Genomic DNA, 13,371 nt, shown 5'->3' with positions numbered 1-13,371 from the left:
TTGTTTCTTTTTATGAATTATTTTTATAGCAGAATTTTGAAGATAATAGTTACATATTATTGACACTACTGTTCACTGCACATCAACTCTTCTAGCACTTCTTTGAGTTGGTAAATATTATTCAAGATGAAAAATAGACATGGGGGGTACATCTACACTGCATCTGTAGCTCGAAATAAGCTACTCATTTGATTTATGCAAGTTGCATAGCTTATTTCAAGTCAAGTTCAAAATAGCTTATTTTGAAATGTGGTGCTGTCTACACAGCACTTATTTCAAAATAAAGCGCTATTCTGAAGTGTCCCTTACACCTTGTGGAATGAGGTTTACAGGGACATTGGAATAGTGAGCCAGTTAAATTTCAAAATATTGGGCACACTCAAAAGACACAGAATAGCTATTTCAGGATACTCTACTACAGTGTAGATGTAGCCCAAGAAGCTTAAGGGCTCAGGTACAGCTTTTTTATTGTGAGAAAGGGAACCTCTCAAATGGCAGTTCTGCTCTCTCTAGAGATTTCCATGGGATGATGCCAAAGCCATTTATAAAAGAGATTATTCTGTATTCTATAGCTATCAGGAGGAATTATTATAGCACTGCAATTTCTATAGAACCCTATTGGTTTCATCCTTTTAAATCCTCTAAATTTCTTCTCTAAGGTCATCCCTTACTGCTTTTCATTCCAACTGGTATGAATCAACTTATGTGTGCTATGACATGGCACCAAACCCTTACCTAACATTTTTCATCCCACAGCACTTGACAAAGGAGGCGCCTCTCATTATACTGACTTGACTTAGGTGAGGAAACTGAAGATGAAAAATGGCCCTCTGGACCCTCTTCGCTTACTCAGACATCAAGAGAATGCTACAGAGACTTACAGCACGAGCACTAGAACTAGCACTGAAAGCTCAGTCCCACCTACTGTAGTTATGGAAAAGCATAATGTTAAGGCACCAGCTGTAAATTTATTGTCCAGTGCAATTAAACCCTGTCTTCCTTAGCTTTCTCAACTAAAATACCAAATGCATACAGGGTCCCATTGGCCAATAATGCTGTGTGATAGCGTGAACTCTCTTTTGTGCCCATTATAATCTTTTCAACAGATACTTTCATGGTCAAACAATAATCATTAGCCATATATAATGTATTTCATTCCTGTAAATGTACCAGCAGAGCACAATAAATTATTTCTTTTTTTAAAAGGCTAGAAGCAATGCAGCAAGACAGGTTTGTCTACCCACCACATTTTGTTCCTACGTTTCTGGCACAGGAGTGCATCTGGTATCAGATACTCTTATGGAGACGCAAACAGTAGGTTAATGTAAATATCACAGAAAAGATGTTTTGTGTTACTATTATGTGATATAGAATATCTATTCAGGGTATGGGGTGACCAGCTGTCCCAAGTTTAGAGAGAGAGTTTTATATAGTTGCCTATTATTCCCCACCCCCATCCTGATTGTTCACATGTGCTGTCTAGTCCCCTTAGATGGGGAATTAGTTTCTTGTGCAATAACAGAAGAGTTTTTAATGTTTTTATTTTTCTCTTTGTGGGTTAAGGTGGGAGGAATGGTTGCCCAACTACATGGGCTAATCAAAAGATTTTTCTAGTTTCCTAAAAGAAAAAAAACAGTGTGAACCCAAGTGAGAAATATTTGGAGATGGCTCCCTGTGAAATGGTAAGAAAATATGCGTTTTGGCAGTTTCAGCTGAATACCTGATCTGAACCACTCCTGAAGGAAGGAGAAGGAATGAGGAAGTGTGTTTGCGGTCACCAGTTTCTCTGTCCATGACATCCAGTACATAATTACAGGGCTACATTTCAGCTAAGTTAGGACAAATAAACTAACAAGAGTTTTATTCCCCACATGTTTCTTATTCAAGTGTGTTCAGTTATAAATAGTTGGCTCTAATGGTATTTGCTTAGTCAAACAGAGCCTCTCCTAAGTAGTAATAATACATTGTATTCCTATTACAAGCCACTGAACAAGATTATCTTATTCTGACTGAAGAATTCTTTATAGTAATTGCCACCTGCAGTACAGTAGATTTCCTAATAATTGTGTCCATCCCCGCATCTTTCTGAAGGCCACAGTGGTTATGCTAGAGCCAACATTCTAATTTTCATCTCCACAGTACGTTGCAACTTTTATTTATTCTGTGTGCAACATGCCCATGGGAATGTTATTATCCCCAATGTTATAAATGGAAAAGTCATAGCATGATTACTGAGAGCTCAGACTACAACACAGGAGTTCTTGGGTCCTAAGCACTTTACCCATTCCATAAGGCATGGGTTAACTTCCTGCCTGCAGATGCCCACACAGGACTCCCATTGGCTTATCTAGGAGCATGACCATTTTAGAGTTCTCAGATTTGAGCTGAGCTTCTAATCAGAATGATCTGAAATGAAAAGCAATGAGGCACATACAAACTCCCCTAGTGCCGCCAGGTGACTGTCGCTTAGTTAGAGATTTTAAAAACATTTAACATTACAGAACAATTTCATTTTTTTAAACTTATTTTTTATATTTAGGGGTCCCACGTCCTCCCTCTCCCCCCACCTTTATCTGTAACAACATTAACCCTTAAACTGAAAAAACAATGGAGAGTCCTGTGACATCTTAGAAAGTAAGATTTATTAGAGAATGAGCTTCCATGGGTAAAATCCACCTCATCAGATGAACTGGAGTGGAAGTTACTGAAGGAGGGGTATATATAAAGAAGAAGTTGCTTCTGTTAATGAAGCTAATTAACTAATGTGGAAGTGGATCATTCACAGCATTTGGATAGTCACACCTCCTTACCAAATGCTGTGAATGATCCACTTCCATCCTGAATTGATTAGCTTCATTAACAAAAGTTGAGCAACTGGGCCTACTTTATTATAGCTCAGGTGCAATGCAATGGGACTGGTGTGGATATGAATATCCAAACCTCAATGTTTAATCTTGATAATAGACTGTCTTGTGTTTTCCTGACTATGACTTCCTGATCCTCCTCATATCTTCTTCTGGTTTTCTCTGTCCCCACTATGTCCCCACCATATACCTCATCCCTGTCACATTCCCTCAGCCCGCATCCTCCCCAATCCCTTGCCTCCCATCCACATTCCCTTGTAAAATTGTGCCCTTCCATGCTTTGCCCTGTTTCTTCCTACCCTTGCCTCTGAGTCAGCAGCACAGCATGGGGTGAGCAGCAGATCAGTTTAGATTTATAAACTTTTATTAAAAATTAATCAATGTGAAAACCATCTGTATGAGTGGTCTCAAAGGTACCACTTATGGGGGAAGAAAAACAAAAAGAAACAAATACTGCATCCTGCCACTTTAAAGAACATTTCTTCAAGTTGGCCCCATAGCCCCTATGAATAGTGAAGCCTAAGCTAGCCAAAAAAAACAAACAAAAACAACAACAAAAATGGCAAAAGAATAAGCAAGATAAATTCCCCAGTTTTGTTTTGCTACTCAGTTCCAGGCACGAATCTTCTTAACCCCGTTTCCAAGCTGGGCTGGGTGGAAACAGAGGTCAGCAGATTGAGATGAAAAGGGGAGCATTTCTGTGCTTCTTTTTTATAAATCTGCCCTTACTGAATCCATGCTTACCCCATTGCTTCCCTACCTCACTGTAGGCTCTGTCTCATGCTCTTTACATGTACTTGTGTTTATTCTCCCCAATACAAAACAACAATCACACACACACACACACACCCCAACTAGACAGCCATTATTACACCATAAGATTATTCTGCTGAGCAGAAGCAACCAAACAACAACAACAAAAAGTTGGAGCTTACAGTCTACTCCATTTTGGATAGGTGATGAGCCAAATTCACATTAAGAATATTTTCAAAATGTCAACAGGAAATTAAAAAATAAAGTGACTAAAATGTTTAGAATAGGAAACTAAACTAGTGAGTGAGATGGAAAATGCTCAGTACTTTTAAATATGGAGTCACCTGCCAGACCTTGAGATCCCTTTTTGAAAATCTTATTTGATAAGTTTAAGACTACTGTTTTTCCCAAAACTTGCCTGAAAAATTCTATCCTGAAATGAGATTTGGTATGTGAAATTTCTAGGGGACTGTTTTCTTTTGGAGGAAGGTATGAAGCAAGTGTAGGAAAAATCAGACTTTATAACATGTGCATTAGTGATGATTTTCAAAGTTTGCAAAACCAACCCCCATCAGAGTCACCAAAACACGAGTGCTGTGCTGTTACACATCCTTTCCCTGGATCAGTAAATGAGAGAGGGCAGTAACTGAAAATAGCTTGGCTTTTTTTCTCCCACCCACTCCGCATCCCCCAGAAAGGATAGGTGAGAAGTAGTTCAGATTCTGGTTCAGGTTCCAAGATTTAGATGTAACATTTATTAAAACTGATGTGGCAATGTCTGCCTGTTTTGGCTCTGACCCATGAGAGCGCATGCTGATGGGAATGGCATACTTGATGGCAGAGATGAACCTACATATGGAAGCTCCTACTGCACAGGGCTTTTCTAAGGCAGCACTGCAATAATATTACTATCTTACTCAAATCTATCATCTTGGGCTCTGCTACATGGAAGGGAGCTGGTTCATATTTCTTTTTAAAATGTTTTCCCAAGCATGGTAGAAAGTTTCTTTAATTGCAAGAGATCAGGGACAAATAAAAGCAGAGTTCAATTCCGAATGTGCTGTATGAGAGCATGTGGTTGGACACCTTCAACAAAGATTGCAGAATCACTCTGGTACCAAGCAAGGATAAAGTAAACTAATAAAGTTAGCTAACAAAGCAAGTAGTTCACAGGTAATGGCAGGTGCCAGGAAATCAATACAAGGGAAATCCATCTACACCCTTAAACAGAATGGAATTTGTTCTCTTGAAAGGCTGCCTCGACGTAAACACAGTTGTCACCATAGAGAAGGAAGAATCCAAGAGGAGAAAGTCCTAACTTCCAGCTATTTTAATGTAAATTCCATAGAATACAAACCTAACAAACTTCCAGTTTAGCAAGAATGACTGCCAGGGAACAAATATAACGCAGTGCATTTACCTTTAACATTGGATAGACTGGCCACTCAATTATATTTAAATTGCTTTACCTGGGGCAGTCTACGTGTCTGTCCACTGCCATTAACCATGATAAGCATGTGTGTTTGTGAAAGTTCTTCACCTGAATTTCCTTGCCTGTTCTGTTATGGGTGCTAAACTAGTCAGATTTGCTTTAGTAGAGTTTTACAAAATAATTAAAATTGTACCATGAATATTCACATTCAAATTAATACACATGACAGTTATGTCACCCCACTGAATGTCTACAAAACTTGCAGAACTGGAATTATAATTTAAACTCTAATCCTGAAATGCCTTGCTCATGACAAACCACTGTGCTTCTGCACAGCCCAGTGTGCTGAGCATTAGGTCCTTGGTGCATTATAATTCCTATACAACTCTACTAGCTGGAGATGACGGAATTTTGGGAACAGTTTTCTCCAAGGATTGTGTCTCCATTTTTCTCTGCAAATCATCCACAAGCAGATTTTAACTTCTAATTTGTTTGTTGGTCAAACATTTTCAGGGACTACTTTATGCAAATCTCTTTTATCCCATGGGCTGTGACCCTACTGGTTGTGACAGTTTCTTATTTGTTACTCATATGCTGCACTTGGTTATCCAATTTACAAAGAGATGACTCCCAAATACACAAAGAGGAAGCAGGGTGGCCATACTGACGCTTGTCTCACAAATATCCACAAGGTTTTATAGCTGTTTATAGTGTTTATAGCTGGTTCCAATCACACCAACTAAGGAGTTGTGAAGGAGGAGCGCTCTTCTCCCACAAGCCAGAGAAAGCAAGAGAAATCCCCCCTATGCTTTTAGCAGTGGTAGAAGAGCTAAATTTCTCTCTCAAGCTTCCCCTTCCATTAGTCCTGGGGAGGGCAAATATTGGCCCAGGGGCTGGATACAGTTTGCCTGGGTTAGCTGCTGGTAGGCCATCAGCACTATATTGCCTCCACAGGTACCAGCAATTGCATCCCTCACTGTCTACGGATCAGTGTTCCCAGCCAATGAGAGCTGTATCTGAGGCCAATAGGAACTGCATTTGCCCATACCTATAGAGGTGCAGGTAAATATAGTGGTGGAAATCCAACAAAGGCTAACCATGGCCAACCACCACTATTTTATTACCCACCTCTGCATTAATAACCACTGTACACATGTATATACACTCACCAGCCAGTGCATATTTCAACAAGAATGCCCAACATTTCCACAAACAATCTTGAGACCAAAATAATAGAAGGCACATTTGTACTGGCAATTTTTCATGAAAAGCAAACACCCAGGTTCATGAGCAACACCAACATGAATTCACTGTCTCATTTAAACAAGTGCTGGCAATTATTTCTTAGTTTTGCAGTATTCACACAGCTCTATTACCAAAAAAGAACAAGTATTTCATATGCATAATAACGAGGGAGGGAGCATCATTTAAAAAAAAAAATCACACTAAGGAGCTGTATCAAACGTCCATGGAATTATTCAGGTGCTTAAAATAAAGAACAAGTTTTAAGTCCTTTTCTGCACTTAGGCTAAAGTGTGCAATATCTTACAGAATCAAACCCTTAAATAATAAGGGGGGCCATTTTGGGTCAGACCAAAGATCCATCTAGTCCAATATCCTGTCTGCTGACAGTGGCCAATGGCAGGTGCTCCAAACAGAATTAACAGAACAGGCAATCATCGAGTAATCCATTTCCTATTGCTCATTACCAGTTTCTGACAAACAGAGGCTAGGGATTTCACAGCTGCCCATCCTGCCTAATAGCCATTGATGGACCTAACCCGCATGAATTTATCTAGCTCTTTTTTGAACTGCGTTGTAATCTTTTCCTTCACAAAATCCTCTGGCAAGGAGTTCCATGGTCTGAATGTGTGGTGCGTGAAGAAATCATTATTGTTTGTTTTAAACCTACTGCCTATTAATTTCATTTGGTGACCCCTTGTTTCTGTGTTATAGGAAGGAGTAAATAGCACTTCCTTATCTACTTTTGCTATATCAGTCATGATTTAATAGACCCCAATCATATCCCCCTTTAGTCGTTTCTTTTCCAAGCTGAAAAGTCTCAGTCTTACTAATCTCTCCTCATACAGAAGCCATACCAAACCTTTAATCATTTTTGTTGCCCTTTTCTGAAACCTTTTCCAAATCCAATATTTGGGGTTTTTTTTAAGATGGGGTGACCACATCTGCGCACAGTATTCAAGTTGTGAGCATACCATGGATTCATATAGAAACAGAATGATATTTTCTGCCTTATTATTTATCCACTTTTTAATGATTACCAACATTCTGTTTGCTTTTTTGACTGCTACTGCACACTTAATGGGTGTTTTCAGACAGCTCTGCACAATGACTGTAAGATTTCTTTCTTGAGTGGTAACAGCTTATTTATACCCCCATCATTTTATATGGATAGTTGGGATAATGTTTCCCATGTGTATTATTTTGCATTTATCAACACTCACTTTCATCTACCATTTTTTTGTCCAGTCACTCAGCTCTGAAAGATCCTTTGGTAGCTCTTTGCAGTCTGTTTGTGACTTACTTATCTTGAAACTTTTGTATAATCTGCACATTTTGAATTTATGAACAACAATGAAACCAGAAACTTATATTGTCAAAGAGTTCTGCTATCCTCATGGCATTCTCCTGTAAATCTGATCACTATTCAAGTAATTTTCTATACAGGTAGTCCCCGGGTTACGTACAAGATAGGGACTGTAGGTTTGTTCTTAAGTTGAATTTGTATGTAAGTCGGAACTGGTACATATTGTAGGGGAAACTCTAGCCAAACATTTATCCAGAGCTCAGTTTTATTCTCCCACACCTCACTTCCCTCAGTCCTTTATTCTCAAGCTGAGTTGTCTGCTGAGAAAAGCCTCCCTGGTCTGCTGGGGGGGGGGGGGGGGGGGCGCTAGCTTCGCATCTCCCTGGTCTGCTGGGGGGAAGCAGCTAGTGCGGGGTTGCCTCACCCCGTTTGTAAGTAGGGATCTGATGTAAGTCGGATCCATGTAACCCGGGGACTGCCTGTACACTGTCATATGCAGGTACTGTACATAAAGTATTTAATTCATCTCATGTAGTTTTCTTCACTTTGCTTCAAATTGCAAAATAGGGGAAAAAATCCTCTGGGCCTCCAACAGTACCCTCAAGTCTATGGCAATGTGTGTCTGGCACTCCGCTTTGCTGTGGAACAACTGGAAATGTATTCTGGGCATAGGTATACAGTTAGATGAAGTCCTTTCATAAATCTGAACAGTTTACATCAAACTCATGTGTGTCACAGTGAAACTGCTTTATCTGTTAGGTTTCATCAGCATAATACAGGATGTGGTTTCTCTTCAGAATGAATGAGAATTTCTTTTTATCTACAACTAGAAGGATCCACACTGACATTATAGCCACATTGTTTACCTCCAAAACAGCCTTTTGATTTGAAGTTGGTTTTGATATTTAGAAAAACCATCTTCCATCTCTTGTTGATCTTCTCCTTTCAGGTAGAACAGCTTCTGAAAAAAAATCAGAAAGATGGAGAACATATTGAGAAATGTTCCATTTTATAGCAGCACAATCATTACCTTTTAGTGACAGACGTTTTGGTGGTAACAACAAAAGGCGGGGGACTAGATGGATTTGGCTAGTAAAGAGATAGAAAGTCTTGCACCCTGAGGTCACCACTGGGAAATTAGCCTTTGCAGAGGAAACCCAAAAGCTATTTTGTAGCCTAAATGAAAAAAAAGTTGGCCATCTTGAATCAATTTCCATGTGTCCATATCAAAGTTAGTATTAACTGACCCTCTTATAGTTATGCAGTGTGGCTGTAGCCCTGCAAGTCCCAGGATCCTAGAGAGACAAAGTTGGTGAGGGAATAACTTTTATTCCCAATTTTCTGTTGGTGAGAGAGAAGCTTTAGGGCCTGAGGATGATCTCCATATGGTACAAAAGCTTGTCTCTACACCAGCAGAATTTGGGCTAGTAAATTATATTACCTCATCTACTTTGTCCCTCTTGTTGGTCATCTCACAAGTAAGGTAAAGGATTGAACCAACCAAGGAAACATTCCACTTCTAAGAGAGGTCCTTTTGGCTAAGGTCTGGGGCCAGGCTGACGTTCTACCTATTTGGAGGATCAACAGAAATTTAGCAGAAGGATTTTAGGCTTATTTTCAAGGATTTCAGGTGCCTAAATATGCAAGTAGGCACCTTGTGGAATTTTCAAAAGCACCTGAGTAGGTTAAGTCCCAAATTCGTATTGAAATCAGTACATTCAACCTGCACCTAAAAACCTGTAAGTACCTCACCCCAAATGTAATGGCACTAATTATAAAGTAATTACCCATTATCAATAATTGTCTTGATAATGGTGCAATAAAATGTTGTAATCCTTGTATAATGGGTGCCCTCTAATGCCATCTAGAGTAGTTAATAGAAAACTGATGGCAATTTATCATAACGTATCATGTTGTGACAAACTATGACAGGAATCAATCATAGGCATTTTAATGTAATCAAACTGCTAATATAATTTACCACCAAACTCCCAGTTCTCTCCATCCAGATACACGTTAGCAACAACAAACAAACAGTTTTAACAGTTCACTAGATCATGGAATTAGAATAAAGAAATTATTCTACATAATTACTTCTGAAAAAACCTTCATATCATTACTACATTTCTAACCCAGAGGTCAAATTTCAGTGAAGTTATTCTTTTATATGCCTTGCTGCAAAGCACTTTGGGAGCCAATGGGATAAAAATGCTATAATAAACATGAGGGATAATCATCATAATTGTCATCGCAGTGACTTTATATTTTATATACTCTGATTCATCAGGAAAACTCTTAATGGGATGTCTTCCAACTATTGATATAACCAAATGAGAATGAATCAATGACTGCTGCTTAATCAGAATGGCATTAGCACAGGTTTTACTTCATGAGGACACATTTGGCCAGTGCCAAGAGGTTAAGGGGTGCTGAGCCATGCATTAAAAACATGGTAGGTGCAAAGTTCTGATCTAATAAAAATTGGTAGCATAACCAATAAAAATGAAATGTATAGAGTGTTCCTGTAAGTCTAGCACTTTTAATTCAATGCAGTATTTTACTTACGTTAAGGCTTCTCAGGTTTGCTTTAAAAAAAATGTTTCGTAACCATTTAATTGTGATGAGTAAGATAGCCTGGATAACAGCCTGTACCGAGGAGTCTGCTGTACTCTCTTAAGCTCCTGTTCACCAAAAGCTGGTACACAGGGTCACCACGCAAATTTGTTTTCGTTCTGAATTATTGCTGCAGTGCATAGGCTCTGCCACACAATGAAAATGTTTTCCTTATGTATGCACAAGCCTTTTTTTTTTTGCCATAAATGCCCAGACAGAACTCCTAAATTCAATATTATGAGTGCTACATTTCCCTCCCTTTGCCTGTTTGTAATGTCAGCAGAAAACTGCTCATGGTACACTGCTGCAGCTATTGTCATCAAAGAGTTAAATTCAAATGGGAGCCAAGCATGCATGCATGCATGCGTGTGTGTGTATATATATCCCTCTTTATACTTGATATATATTAAAGAATTTGAAAGGTTTGCATGAACAATATGAAAGATTTTTTTACCTACAATGACATAAAGGGGTTATAGTTGAATGCTCTCTCAAAATATTTAATCTTGTGAAATGTCACTCTTGTATATACTTGCTTTGAAATTCCTAGCCTTAGATTTTTCTATGGAAAGGAATATAGTGCACAAGTGTTCTTACCTTTGATATACTATAGGATCTAACAATATTTAACCGGTGAAGTCATTTTTGTTTCCAAACCTATGTCTCAAATAGGCTTGGGAACGTGGAAATTCACAATGCCCTTATTCATGACATCAAAATCAGTTCCATGGTAACACATTGTGATGACAAAATACACAGATTGCAAGGTCACAAGTCACACTTAAGAACAGGCAGGGGAGAAATTGTTAGTTTAATGAATAACATTAGTCAATCCTAATAAAAAGAATAAAAATAAAGAGAAACAAAGTGTCTAAAGTAAATGCCCTTAAACATACTTCAGAACCATTTCATCCTGAAGTTAAGTAGCTCTTCAAAGGTAGAAGGGTGGAAGGTTTTTTTCTTGTGAAGCAAATGGAGATGCACATTCAAAATAAAGTTTCTGTGCAATAATGATTCTATTGAATATTAATGCGTTCCCTCCAAGGTTATAATGAAAACACAACAACTGACGCGGAAAATTCAATACAAAAGGAAACTAACTCAACTAGGTATGTTAACTTGAATTTTCAAAAGTCATGAATGACTTTGGGGACCAACTTGAGACACCTTTAAAGGCATTTAATTTTTAGAAGTTTCCAACCCTCTGAAAATCAGGTCTATTTAAGGTATTGCAAGTTGGGCAGGAATAATTGCAAGTTGCTTTTGAAAACTGAGGCCCATATAATTACTTGGTTTATGTTCAAATAATCATCATGTTTATATTACATCCCACTCAGCTACTCACATTATGCAAAAGAAAGCCAATATTATTACAGCTTCTGCAAAGTTGGCATTTTAAGTGATTTCTTCGTTGTACTAGATCTTGTAACACAAGCAAACAATTATGATTTATATTACATGATTCCCTAGAGGTCTCCATTTAGATTGAAGCTCAGTAGGGCTAGGCACTATGCACACTCATAAGAGAAAGTCCCTTCTCAGAATGCATTACAATCTAAACAGAGTACGCAAACAATGAATGAAAAGAGACACATGGAGAGGTGAAGTGATTTCTCCAAGTATCAACACTGCTAAACAAGATAAAAAGTGCACTACTCTCATCAAATCTGCTTCTATCTCTTTACAGCAACAATGGATTAAATGCAGTGGGTACAGTGTCTTAATACTTATAGTCGTGGAAATGTTCTGATATATGGAATGTTTTGAAGGCCAGGTGTTTGTTCCAGGCAATTACTGCAGAAAAAACAACCACCACCAAAATACATTTTAACCAATACTTAATTCTAATTCTTATGGTCAAAAGCTTCTATTTGATATCCCAGCTGTAATATAGTGCTTGTATACTATCCAACATGATTGTCATATAATTGGCAATATTGGTCTAATGCTCACCACAGTCTGAAAGGTCAAGGAAGAGGGGATAGATTTCCTTTAACTTCTTGTTTAGAGAACATCTTATTTTTATTAGAAAAGGGGTTATTTTTTTTAGATTGCCATGGCAGACAGCCCTCGGCCAATACATCCTTATATAAACAGTGACTGTATAGCCAAAAGACAAACTGTAACATTAATTCTCCAGTAAGAACCTCAGTTTAGTTTTTCCATATCTCAAAGAAACATAAATGCTGCAGTCCCTGAAAAAAATGCATTGGTTGCCGTATCCTTTTATTTTTATTTTTTTAAATGTGGTATAAAATCATAGGGCTATTTAAAAAATAAATGAAAATATGTTTTGATGCAACTACGCCATTTTAAACATATACTTGTGCTCTACCAATCACCAGAGAGACACAAACATCCACCTATATTTTATGAAATTGCTTGATTGTGGCATACATACATACCACAGGTGGGGGTTCTTCTTAAATTGGTGCCTATCATGTGATGGTTCATAAGCAAAGAATAGCAGGCCATGCTGCTTTATTCAATTGGGTTATGCTTTTACTCTTTCTCCCTGCATGTGAAAAGCATAACAGAGAACTAGCAGAGCAGAAGTAAGATGTGTTTTGTTAGTTGTCTGAAGCCCTGGGGCCCGGAACCGGATCAGTCCTGATATTATACCCTGGATTGAGCAAAATAAATCCATTTTGTTTCCAACAAACATTTAGCCATTAAAAAAAATATGAGATAGAAAAACAGACTTTGCTGTCTGCATGCCTTCTTGTAAAGCTTGTATTGTGGAAGTGTCAGAATCATTAGCTCATTGGCATATATTTTGCAAGCTAATGCTTCTACTTTAATTCTCACTGGGGACTGCATGTCTGCTTTTCAAATAAAACCCAGACTGAAGAAGGTGAAGAGAGTTTAAACGGACACTGTTAATGCTCTTTAATAACTAAAAGCACTCCTGGTTATGAATAATTTTAAAATATCAGACAAAATGAATATAACCCTAGATCCTTAAATGCTTGCTGTAGTACAATCTGCAGAAAGTAATCTGGGTATGTTAAAATGAACTATAAATGTTTGTGGCCCATTTAAATACATACAGAGTAACGGACCAAATAAAGAATATATAAAGAGCAGAGAATAAGTTAAATATAAAATTCTTTATATAGAAGGAATGAGGAACGTTATCCTTTCATAGAGATGCATGGCTA

General features: G+C 38.1%; 1 long non-coding RNA gene across 1 annotated transcript in view; it reads right to left on the bottom strand.

Moving 5' to 3' along the window:
* LOC142818694 (uncharacterized) overlaps positions 1-13,371 on the bottom strand; it is a 129,050-nt gene that overhangs the window by 76,093 nt on the left and 39,586 nt on the right. Inside the window, exon 3 of the long non-coding RNA XR_012896275.1 lies at positions 8,464-8,558. This is a non-coding gene — a long non-coding RNA (uncharacterized LOC142818694). The remainder of the gene's footprint in view (positions 1-8,463; positions 8,559-13,371) is intronic.

Source organism: Pelodiscus sinensis, chromosome 1 (assembly GCF_049634645.1).
Source record: "Pelodiscus sinensis isolate JC-2024 chromosome 1, ASM4963464v1, whole genome shotgun sequence".
Classification (NCBI taxonomy): Eukaryota; Metazoa; Chordata; order Testudines; family Trionychidae; genus Pelodiscus; species Pelodiscus sinensis.
The sequence above is the reverse complement of the archived record's forward strand: the minus strand, read 5'-3'. Positions and strand labels throughout refer to the sequence as shown.